The sequence below is a fragment of the Rhinatrema bivittatum genome, chromosome 12, assembly GCF_901001135.1.
Source record: "Rhinatrema bivittatum chromosome 12, aRhiBiv1.1, whole genome shotgun sequence".
Taxonomy (NCBI): Eukaryota; Metazoa; Chordata; class Amphibia; order Gymnophiona; family Rhinatrematidae; genus Rhinatrema; species Rhinatrema bivittatum.
In genome coordinates, this window is record NC_042626.1 from 40,499,277 (window position 1) to 40,511,851 (window position 12,575).

At 43.3% G+C, this 12,575-nt stretch overlaps 1 protein-coding gene across 1 annotated transcript in view; it reads left to right on the forward strand.

Moving 5' to 3' along the window:
• ARHGAP32 (Rho GTPase activating protein 32) overlaps positions 1–12,575 on the forward strand; it is a 694,843-nt gene that overhangs the window by 200,158 nt on the left and 482,110 nt on the right. The window contains exon 3 of the mRNA XM_029573155.1: positions 6,459–6,539. The gene's annotated coding sequence lies outside the window, so the exon portion shown is untranslated. The remainder of the gene's footprint in view (positions 1–6,458; positions 6,540–12,575) is intronic.

Here is a 12,575-nt window from a genome sequence, read left to right on the forward strand (position 1 = left end):
AGTGTGTATATATAACAATCTGCGGGTGACTGTACTTTAAAGTTCCCAGTATGAAGAGCAAGGAATCTTTTTTTTAGCCTTAGTTTTAATTATTGGGTGTTATTTAAATATTTTATTGATTGGAAAATTAAAGCAAAAAAAGTTATATTTTTAATCATCAGCTGCTTTTAAATATTTATTCTTTTTATGAGTGTGGTTTTACTATTATGATTGATGGTTTATATAACTTTACTTTGTTTGATGTTTAATGAGGAATGGTAATGTTTGTTTTTCCATTGTTGTACTGCATACGGCATCTGTCTTATGGTTTCCAATTCAGTTTTTGTTTGCATGTTTCTAGTTATAATTTATTGTCTGTTCTGTTTTTGGTGAGGGGCTGTGTGTTCTGCATGTGTGACTGAGGTGAGGTATTCTGCTATCGTGTAGATTTCTTTGTAGGAATCTATAACAGCTTCGCTTGTTCTGTTATCCTAAATCAGGTGTATTGGTGTTTTAGGGCCTACTATAACAGAGTAGGTAGGCAGTGCAGAGCCTGGGGAACTATAAAAGCAGCAGACTCTGAGGCACTCAGTCAATGGGAATGCACTGGAGGCAAGCTGCAGTCACAAAAAGGGATGGGGGGAGCCAAGAGGATGGGGTGAGCCTGTGCAGTGTTGAGAAGACTTTTGTAGGTGGGCTTTCCTCCTGAAAGGTCAACTGGCTGTGGAAACAATGGGTCTCCTGGAATGAGGGTGGGAATGTAACTTGGAAAGGGAGAGGGTGAGTGCACCTGCAGGCTGGGGAAGAGCTGGCTGCAAGCAAAAAACTTTTTAGATAATCATGTGGCAGTACTGGAGCGGGGGTACTCACTGTATGAGCAGCAGCAGCAGCACAATGACAGAATGTGTGTTTGAGAGAGAGAGAGAGTGTGGGTGTCTTTCTCCCTGACACACAAAGAAACCCATACACACATTTTCTGTATGACATACCCATACACTGTGAGCAAGAGTGTGTGTGTGTGAGAGACTATGTATGTGTCTGACACTGCCTGTGTGGTTGTCACATTACTTGGCAGCTGGTTCAAGAGCTGATTGGTTGGAAAGATACTTTAATACCAGACCAGAAATCCAAGATATAATTATGAGAGATGTAACTAGACTTGCAGGCAGATGGCAATCATTGCATGGATGGAAGAGGGCGTGCAGCTCCTTTTTTCTCACCTCTGGTCCAGGGTGTGTTCTACAACTTACAGGCCGATACAGTACAGTGTGCTCCAACAGCAGCTTCTGTCCCCTCTCCAGTGAACAGGAAGTACTGTGGTACAGAAGGGGAGGAGCAGAGAGCTCAGCAGCTGATCAGTGCTGGCTGTGTCAACGCAGGGGAAGGAGAGGCGTGAAGAATTGGCAGCACTATGTGAAGTGCTTCTTCCTGCCTCCCATCAAGTTGCTTCCACTGGTTGGCAGAACCTGGGATCCTCCACCAATCTCATGTCTTTAGCTGGCACCCAGTGCAACCTCAACTGTGTCCTGCTGGCCCTTGACAAGAGATGACAGGTTGATGCAGTGTAAACTTACATGATCTAGCAATGTTTCCCACTTTGGCATTGTTCCTGCAAATCCCTTGGCATGGCTCTTGTTAGAAGCTACACTAAGCCTTTATTAAGATTTGTAGCCTGCATGGGGAAAAAGAGCCAGGTCTGGTCCTGAATCAAGTCTGCCCCTGAGCCACAGCGTGTAGCCATGTAAACTCAGGTTTGCATGCCTGCTTTTAGCCCTGCCCTGCAGTCCTGCCCCTGAAGATTCGGAATGGTCCTAAGGGATCACTGGGGCCATCACACTGATTCCTGCTGCTTTGAAGGCTCCAGGGAGAAGAGCCATGCTGTGGATCCCAAAGGAACATCTACATGCCTAGTATCCATGTGAGCATCATGCTGTGTATGGAGGAGACCAGACCAGTGATAGTAGTCTCTGTGTTTTGTGTTTGAATTGCATGGTGAAGTAACCTTGTTTGAACTGAAGGAATAAAACCCTAGAATTAAACCTGCCTTGGAACTGTGTCTTGTGCCTTGCTAAGCACTAGCGTGATAGGGCCATTGTTGTTGATTGTTGGTGAAGAGCAAGGAGCCACAACAAGGGCGTGTTGAATTTTATTTGGTGACCATAGCCAGTATCTGTTTGTTTGCATTGTACTTTCTCTTGTTGTGAAACAGTGAAAGGAAGTTACCACACCTCCAGCAGCAGGCATTGCTTCTCAGGTCCTGAAATAAGTTATGTGACTGAAGTTGTGTCATCGGTGAAATGTGAACATGCTCAGCAATTGCTTAGAGCTCCTGCTTCAGTAGCAAAAGATTAAACCAAATCTTCAGGGCTGCAAGGAAATGGTAGGTGGTCAGTACCTAATACTGGAGCGTGCTCTGCAGGGTTTGCTGTCGTTCACGGGATTTTATGGGACATGCATGTAGTACTGCAAATGAATGACTGACGAAGGTAGAACACCAGCAAAATTAGAGGCTGGAATCCCAAGGTTTTTTTTTGGATGTTGCCATGGCCCGAGGGCATGCTGACTAAGGAAGTAGAAAAACCTGTTCATTTCTTCTTTGACCTGAAATGCTAGCCCAATGGTTTCATAAGAAGCTGGGGACAGTGAGCGTTTCCTGGTCTTTTCAAGACTTTAGGGAAAGTTGTGGATTGCAGGGGTACTGGTAACTATTCTAAGACAGCAAATAAAAGGCAGACTTTAACTCATTGCTGTAATGTTGGTAGTCGCACAATGAAGAGCCTTATTTTTATTTTAGATGTGTCCTAAAAGCATGCGGGCTTAAAATGTGTCAATGGGTTGTATTCTCTTAATAAAATATTCCCAGAGTGAAATGCAGTTGCTATGAGTAGTAGTCATAGTTTGCCCAGCTTGGAAGCCCTTTGATGCCAACTGCTGTCCTGATGGTCTTGAGCAGTGATTTTCAAACCTTTTTCTTCTCAGTCTTAAGCCTGAGCCCCTATTTTGTATTCTCATCCCAGTCCCCACTGCTCACTTCCCGCCCTTAATCGCTTGGGCTCACTTTTGCCCTGTCTCCCAGTCTTCACCGCTCACTGCCACCTACTCTTTCCCTGTCCTCTTCCAGCTCTTGACTCAGCAGGCTGCCTTAGTGTCTGACTTCTCCTCCTCTTCAGAGGAAACCTCAGCTGCCGACTGGTGGCTTCTGCTTTTCAGGCCTCCTGGCTGCTGCTAATGCCAACGCCACCCCCTCCTTTACAAAGCCCTGCAGCTGCTGCTGTTGCCACCTATGCAGAGTTTTTTTTTTTGTTTTTTTTTTCAGCTTACACTGAACCCACTTCTGTCTCTTCCGGCTCAACACCGACTATGCCACCTCCTGTCATTGGCCCAGTCTGACCGGTGAGATGCCTAATTGGGTGGTCCTGCATGCGAAGTGCTCCTGTCTCCCCAAAGTAGTTGGAGCAGGTGTAGAGTCTGAGCTGTGAACAGTTGCTGGTGTTCCCTGACCCAGTACTGGGCCACAACTCTGAGTCTGAAAAACAGTGGATTTGAGGTACCCTTTTCATCTCTTAATTTAACAGGAGGGCCCACTTCGACCAGTTGCTAGTGGAGGGCAGGGCAATTCTCTGGCATATTATTTCCATCTTTAGGTGAAAATGAAAGCTCTTTAACTCTGCTAGGTCATTGTTGCATAGGAACCTTTGCTCAGAGAGCAACGTGAAATGGCTCTGAGATTTAAATAGAATGAAAATTTAGAAGTTTTTAGCTGTTTCAGGTGCCACTAGGAGAAGAGATACTTATGGAAATCACTGTCAGGTAATATCCTTGCTGCTGCCTGGCACTCCAGCAAGTTGCATTACAGAGTTGTGGTCTGCTATCCTAGGCCCGTGCTTTGCTTACCAGATAATTGCTATATATCATTGTATGCCGAGTTGGTTCGGGAAAGTCTAGCATGTATCTGAAATGAGGTACTTTATTTTTTAAATAAAAATGCAAATATTCCAAACAGTGCCATTTGTTCAGAGAATCTTCATAGTGGTGTATTGCTACTCTAGGATCCAGTGTAATATTTACAGAGCTCCTTTTTCACAGGTAGGGTGGTGGTTGTTTCAGTCCTTGGGGTTACTGCTGTTATTTTATAAGTATGCTGTATATATTCTGAGTGCTTTTTTTTTTTTTTTTGCATGGTTTTGTGTTACTTCATAATGTATCTGGCAGTTGGGTAACCTGCACAGAGCGGCAGCTGCTACCCATAACAAAAACATGAAGGTAGTCTGCACGGAGCATCAATTACTACCATAAGAAACTTGCTGGGCAGACTGGATGGACGATTTGGTCTTTTTCTGCTGTTAGTACTATGTTGCCACTTACTGGGAAATGAAACAAATTCATCTGCAAAAGAATAAGATAGATCATTAGGTTCCCTGGGATGTTGCTCTTCCATGTCCTCCGAGACTTTAGGTCGATTCTTCGACATTTCTCTGGGAGCCAAATGAATCTTTTAAAGGCGTAATAAATTTTAAGTCCGTCTTTGCAGGGGGGGGGGCAGGTTTTTCTGGGCACCGGGGGTCAAAGATGTTTCAGATGCCTGGTAGTTTGGCTCCTGCTCCTGGCCTATACTACCAACGGCCCCTTCCAGTACTGATGTGGAGATTATTTGAAAGCAGTCCGCTATACGAGGTTGAATCGTTTTCATATTTGGCGTAGAGGAAAACTCTCTCAGTTTTGCTTTCCTCTTAGTGTGAGGCATAGCAACTGAGAGATAATATGAATATAATGTATATTTATTTCTAAAGAAATAAACTTGCCAAAGCGATATTGCAGTCAAATTAGACAAAAGATCAAATACTTAGCTTGCCAATGATCTCTAAGGCCACTGTAACATAGTATCCCCGTTCCAATCCGGGCTAAGCCAGGCAAAGCCGCGCCGGCGTTAGGCAGTTTTTGATGCCTACCCGGCTCCTCCCTCCTACATCACCGCTGCAGGAAACCAGGGAATCCAAAGAAAATCGCGGGCCTCTCCACTGGCGGGACCCCTCACAAACAGGAACAGTTCGGCGGCCGCAACTTCTTAAGTTCTTATAATAGTAAAGCCATACTAATAAAAATAATAAATATTTCGAAACATCCAGAATCCGCCCCTGTCTGGGCCTCTTCTTGGACTAGTGTGATAGAGTCCGCAGTAGCCCTGCTTCAGGGCCTCTCCTTAGGCTGTGGTGGCAAATCCTTTTTGGCAGGAAATGCAACTCCCCCATGAGCAGCGACCTGACAGAGGAACCATAATGTTTTAAGTCTGTCATCTCTTTCTGCCGCTGGCCTTGTCTTGCGATAGGAGCAGTGTTATCTCATAGCTCCTACCGCAAGACAGGCTCCTTGGCAGCAGGAGATGACGTAGAATTAAATGCTTCTCCTGCTGCTGTCTCACGCAGAGGTGGGAGAATGAAGAAGATGAGGATCGGTGGGTGAAGGGTCCAAACGCAGCCAGTCGGGTAGGCATGGTCCGGCTTTTGGTGTGTGCGGTTGCACAGGGTGCCATGCATAAGTGGGATGCTGCCATTTCAGTACCCCCTCCCACAATGCCCTTATGTGGGCAGGGAGAAAGAGAAAAGAGAGACAGAGATACTGGGCAGGGAATGAAAGAGAGAGAAAAGGGGGAAGCTGTACTGCAGACACCATGGCTCCGAAGGAAGACGTGCTGAGCCAATGATACCACTGCTGAAGGGATGCCCGTTTCAGATTTTGCCCAGGGTGCCAGCTGGTGGAAAGCCATCCTTGCGGGCAGGGGTTTGTGTTATCCCGGGCACAATCCAGTGTTGAAACCGGGTGTCAAATCACCCTATGTCGGCTGTCAGTGCCCCACTACAGCCTGGTGCTCGGGGGCATTGGCCCCTCCCCCACCCACACCACTGTGTTGAATGCTACACTCATCTGTCCCTGTTGGGTTTAAAAAGGTTATGTTAGACTGTCATGGATAAAAGACTGTCTGTTTACTTAATAATTGCTGATTTTACATCTTTCATGCCCATTAAACGGATTATATTTAATCAGGGAACAGGTTCTTGTTTGGTAGGGTCTGGTTCCTCCTTATTTGTGAAGCCTTTGCTTCCTCTCCTCCCTCAGCAATGCCGCAAGTTCAGAGTTTGCCAGAAGACATAAATAAGACTTTTTTTTACATCTGAGCTTTGATGAGCTACTTGTTAGAAAATATTCAGTGCAAGCCTAAGTTGTTTTTTTTTTTTTTTTTAATGCAGTCATACAAGATGCAAACTGCTTTGACGCCTGTTTCACAAGCTGGTCACGCAGGAGACAAACATGTCTAAAAGTAAAAGTAGAAACAGATTTGTACTTTCTGCATTGTGATGAATTGAAGAACATGGAGCATATTAATGTAACATTTAGGTGAAACCTTGTGACATGATGTAATGATGAATTATAAATGCATGTCCTGGAGTATTTTAAAATATTTTTTTTTTTTTTTTTTTTAGCATTTGAAGCTATGCATTCGTAGCGGATTATTACAATCCCTAGATGAAAGAGCAAGTTTGTCTTCATGCCTTCTGAGAAGTGTAAGTATTTCTGTAAATATATACCCTAGGGTGCCTTTCTTATTGTTAACAATGTACAGGGAATGGCCTGGGTTCTAGCCAAATGACATTGGTGGCCTCGGGGCTGGGTATTAGGCACCCTAGGTGAAACTTACAGCCTGCCTGCACCCCACCCCCATTCCGTCACCCCCTCCCCACACACCACTAAAGCGTAGGCTTTTATAATAGGTTTTACATGAACAAGAACATTTATAGTCTTTTGAAGTAAAAATATCACTTACAAAATGCAAATTATGTACATGCAGTGCTGTAATACCTTGCAAAAATAAAAAAAAAAAAAAAAAAAAGACCCTTGGAATTGGTATTAGGTCTATTGTAATGTGTGTGGGTACGGGCATGGCCCTCAGAAAGCCACCAGTAAACTGAATTACTATTTCAATAATAGTAAATCTCCCAAACCAAAATTCCAATAACAGATAGCACTCAAATACTAACAACCCTAATTATGAATAGGCAACACTGCAATTTCTCCAGACCCTATAATGTCAATACACCTACTATTAGGAGAACAGAAAAAGCCAAGCTGCTATAGATCCCTACACATAACATACATTCTAGCAGAATATGTCAATTTGGTCACACATGCCAAATATAAACAAACCCTCACTAAATGCAGAAAAAAAGTGACCATAAAGTAGTAATACAAATGTGCAGACAATTGAATTGTAAACCACAACAAGCCAGACTATGTATGCAGTGCAACAATGGAAAAACAGAAACATTATAATTTCTCATAAAACATCAAACAAAATCAGGAAATATAAATCAATAGAAGTAAACCCATACTAATGAAAAGAATATTTCAAAACAGCTGACAAAAAGAACATCATCCAATAATTTAAAACTCATATCAATTTTCCAAAGAACAATTAAATTTTTCAAAACAGCACAGACCCCAGCCATATTTAAAACTTAAAAGGGATAAAACAAATTCCCTGCTGTGTCTATACCTGGGATCCTTTGATTTCCAGATGCCCTGATTGTTGTGGATTAGCAGGGGAGAGGAGAGGGGTTGTTGCTCACAGTCTCTCTCCTCTCTCTCTCATACATACACACATGCTCAATCACAGAACATGCTCACACTGACACATATACACATGCATACAGACACAGATATGTTCTCACAGATACACACAGACATGCTGTAACACATGCATTCACAGACAAGTTCTCACACACAGAGATAGTCTCTCCTATACACCACAGACGTGCTCTCTCTCACTCACTTCCTCTCCCCTCCCCATTGGAAGCACAGTGGCAGCCTTCTCCAGCCCTTGTGGCAGATGGGACTCTGCATCTTTCTTGACGCCGCAGGGGCTGATGCTGCTCTGCTTCCTGCGCCTGTGGGCTTGCACTGTAGCTCCCGTGCTCGAATGCCACATGGGCCAAGGCCGATTCTGCGATGGCCCGGGGGGACGCTCTGTTCTTTCTGCTGCTTCTGGCCACGACAGCATGGCCTTTCCTTCTCTCCACCTGCGCACACACGCTATTTCCTCTTCCAGGCCATGCGGGTGGGAAGAAGAAGCCATGCCGTCGCTGCCCCCAGACCCATGGAGTTCTAGGCGGTCACCTAGTGCTTCCGCTAGCTCTGGGTGGCCTGTGTCATATCATTTTAGGTTTATGATAACCTGTCTGACATTCAAATCCTTTTTGGGGTGGGGGGTATAGCTTATTTGCAAAGCTTACTTGTATTTTAGATGCCTACAAGTTTATAGTTTTTATATCAATCATCACAGTGAGGAGCCCTCCTTTAAAATGGTCTAGCTGTTTTGTACCAGGAAATATGCTTTTTCTTATAGTGCCCCTCATGTTTGAAACTACTGGCCTGGCCACCAATTGTTTGCACTTTTGGAAAATGGTTAAGCTATTTTTTTTTCCTGAGGCCTCTCTATAGGTTTAGATTATTTTTTTCTGTTTCATTCATTCCTGCGGTCTTTAGTGTTTTATTGTATATTTTGTTTGTTTAGTTCATTTGTTTTGCCACCTCATATTGCTGATATTACATTATACGTCACCCAGAGTGCCTTTGGACAAATAGGCGTGTGCTAAATGTGATGAAATAAAATGAAGACGGAAGCTTTAACGTCTGCTTGTTCATGTGCCTGATTTTCTTGAAAAAGCTTCTGATCATCGTCTGAAGTTTTTGCTTTTTCCTATATGGTTATTCTGCTTCCTTTACTGATATCTCCAGAAATCCTGTTCTAAAGAGGCAAGTGATCTTGCATACTGAGATGGGCCAGCTAGTGTATCACAGCGCTGACTACTAATTGTCCTTCTTCCATTCAGAGATTTGACACCGGTTCTTCTCTTTACCGAAGGTTATAATTTTTCTAGGTCTGTAAGTGGAGGGATGGGTACTAGGGATATAGAGGTATTTGGAAAGAGATCAGAAACGAGGTTGGTGCACAAGGACCACTTAAGTCCGCTCAGCCTGCTTATTTGTACTTGCTGTCTATGCTGTCACATGTTTGAACTTTGCTCCACAGACTCACAAGTAGGTTTTCTGAGGAGGCGTTAATCAGAGTAGTTCAGCTCGCCAGAGGTGAAGAGAAATGAGCATGTTTGGTCTTTGTAGGACTGTAGAATCTGCTGGCCAAGCCTCCCGTTTTGGAAATATTTCCTGTTCTCTGGTAATCTACATCTAACCTCATGAAAAAGTATCAACTGTCTGTTCATTCAAATTATTGGATATATTTTCACATCATCTTTAAATCCTAATTGTAAAAATTACAGATTTTATAAAGCAGTGTGTCTGCCTTATTAGTCCACTTGAATGTAACAGAATAAAGATTAACAAATAAATAAATCTTTAAGGTGATATCCTCTTATTGGACAAATAAAATACATTTCTTGACTCCCAAAAGCTAGTCGAAAAATGTATACATTTTGTCCAATAAAAAGATATCACCTTATATATATTTTGTTTTATTTCCTAATCTTTATTTCCATACAGATTCTGTATGCCTTTCAATATAGATGTGCAAAGTACAACCAGAACATTACAAGCCTTTAGAAATTCTTTTTTAACTGATTTAAAAACAAACAAAAAAAACACTGGTAATTTCTCAATGGCCAAACACTTGATGCAAGAAAACCATATACAGTGGTAAAGGAGAAAAGCACAAGACCTGCATTAATGATGGATGTGTCAATATTAAGTGACTATATTGTGGACCATATGGAGAGAGAGAGAGAAGATCACAGAGTATCAAATGATGGCAGAAAGGTATAAAAATAGTCCCAATTGTACTGGGTGCCACTGGCTTGATTAAAAGGAATTTCCAGGCGCATCCAGACATGTTGTCTGTGTATACAACATATTACAAACTCCAGAAGGAAGCTGTCTAGCACCATGCAAGCATTAAAAAGAGCATTAGCAATGAATTTTAGAGACTGAAATCATACTCTGCATACAAGTGTCGGTTATTCCTGTCAAGGTATGCGCAAAATTAACCCATTTGAGACAAGTTCTAGCAAACCTTCCACATACCCTTTTTCAGTTCACAAAATTGAGTCCATTCCTCAGCCAATCAATGACAGTTTCCAATGAGTACTGACAGGAGAAAACGTTGCCCCTCACCGCTCATCCGAAGGACCTCTGGCATAGCCTCTGGCAACCTGCTGCTTCAAGGACCCTGGCTAGAACTTCTTGTAGCTCTGAACTTCCTTTATATTTCCTTTAGTCGGGGACTTTCTGTGGTACTAGCTGATGACATCCTGAATGAATATATAAGGAAGACTCCTGTGACAAGCCAGCGCCTCAGCACCAGGTCTTCCTGCTCTGCAGTGTGTGTTTCTACTCCGCTGTTCCTGATCCTGTTTGAGCCTCATTCCTGATCCTATGTGTGCTTCCTGTGTTCCTGCTTCTGTCTGTGTCCCCTGCTCTGGCCCTTGCTGTGCTCTTACCTCCCTCTTTGCCTTTGACCCTTGCTTCCTCTCGGACTAATCTCTTGTACATGACCTTGGCCTGTTATATGACTGCCTGAATGCCGCCTGCCTTGACTTTCTGGTATTCGACTCTGCACGCAAACTGCCTGCCCTGACTTTGGCCTGGTATCCGGCTTCACCTGTTCGCTGCCTGCTTTGCCCATTGGCCTATACCAGGACTTCTTTCACTCACTGGGACCTTGTCTAAGTCTTGCTGGCCTCTGAACCCAAGTACTCAACCTGCAGGAAACAAACCCAGATCCCAAGCATGTCTGCCTACTGATGGTGTGGGCCTAGTGGATTTGCCTGTTAGGCTGGGTCGATCATACCTCAATCTCAAGGGCTCACTCACCATGACAAAGACTCCTGGAAATTTACAGATGAAATATCTGGTGGGGGTGGGGTGGGGGTAGAGGGGATAAAGAGAGTTTTAACAGTGTTGAGTAAATCCAGGTAAAAAGGTCAGGGTGTGAGACCTTAGTCTGTTCCTTTCTGTATTCTGGCCTGTTTGGTGCTCATGATCCCTAGGAGGTGGGAAGTGTTGCTATTTGACACTTGCCAGCCATATTCGTGCAGCTTAAGCCATTGGTTCCTAAAGGGCCCTTTAGTTCATTGCTTGGGACTGGAGCTCGTTTGCAACTTCTGACTCAAGGGGGATAGGTGACTAGAGGGATAAAAAAAAGTCTTCCCTCTACTTCCCTTAACAATCTGATTAAAATAGTCATGTACTTCCTGAGCTGGTCCCTTGACCATACCATTTCACTACATTTGGATTCAGGTCTCTCACTCATTACATAAGAAATGCCATACTGGAGCAGACCAAAGGTCCATCAAGTCCAGCATTCAATCTCTTGACAGTGGCCAATCCAGGTCAAAAGAAGCTGATAAGATCCCAAAGAATAGGTCCAAACCTTAAAATTGTCAAGAATGGCAGGCCTTGAGTCTGCATCGCCTGTAGCTCAGAGTACAGACCTTCAGGATTAGTTATAAGACAGGTGCCAAACTGATACCTTTCCACATCTCAGAGCTCGGGAAAAGGACTTTGGAGACACCTTGAGTCTGGAGGATTGGGATTCCATGCTCTATATCTGCCACCCTGCAGGAGAATTGTTATAAGCTGCTGTTTCATTGATATCTAACCCGTGTTAGACTTCATCGCATTTACCACACTGATAGTGATCAATACTGGAGAAATTGTGGGAATGTGGGAATTTTTATGCACATCTGGTGGCACTGTAGGGAGGTGGTGTCTTTTTGACACCTGCTTACTAATTGGATATCCAGTCTTCTGGGAGTGGAGAATATTTACGATGCTTGCTATATTTTGCTTGCCCATATTGGGTTTTAATAAACCTCAATAGCAATTTTGCCAGCAGGTGTTTATAACAACTCGTGAATTGGCCTTGTTTTGGAAACGTGCAGATGTGCCATCTTTTCAAATGGTGATACACCGTTTGTCTAACCACTATCAGATGGCCCATTTAACAGCTTTACGTCACAATTGTTTGGCCTTTTTTGAGAAAACGTGGGATCCCTTTTCTTCGATGGAGAAGTTCCCAGGGTCCAGTTGCCTGATTTAGAATTATCTTTTGCCAGCCTTTCTCATTATCTTCCTTTTATTTCCAGGCTTTTGTACTACTCCATGGTAACCTTTTTGGTCATGATTCTCTCTACCTGGTCTTTGTACCCTGTTTTGCATTCTGCTATGCATGCTTAGGTGACCATACAAGTCTCCTTGTGACTGTCACTATTGTTGTGTATTTTGTCTCCTTGCAAATATTGCATCATCTATGCGATCATTGTATAAGGGGTGGGTAGGATTGGGATTTTTTGTACAGGATGCTGTGGATGTCTGTTAGTCTAGTTTTACTTTGTATTGGTTTTTGATACCATCCAATAAAAAATTTCAAATTTCAGAAAAAAAAAAAAAAAAAGAGGACAGATTATCTTTGATTATACCCTTGACTTCCCATTTAATGTCCAGCATCGCAAAAGAGGGAATCTTTATCTGTCACTAGTTGGCTAGGCACTGAGCCAGGAAAACTTAATTTCTTTGTAAGGAAAAGGCTG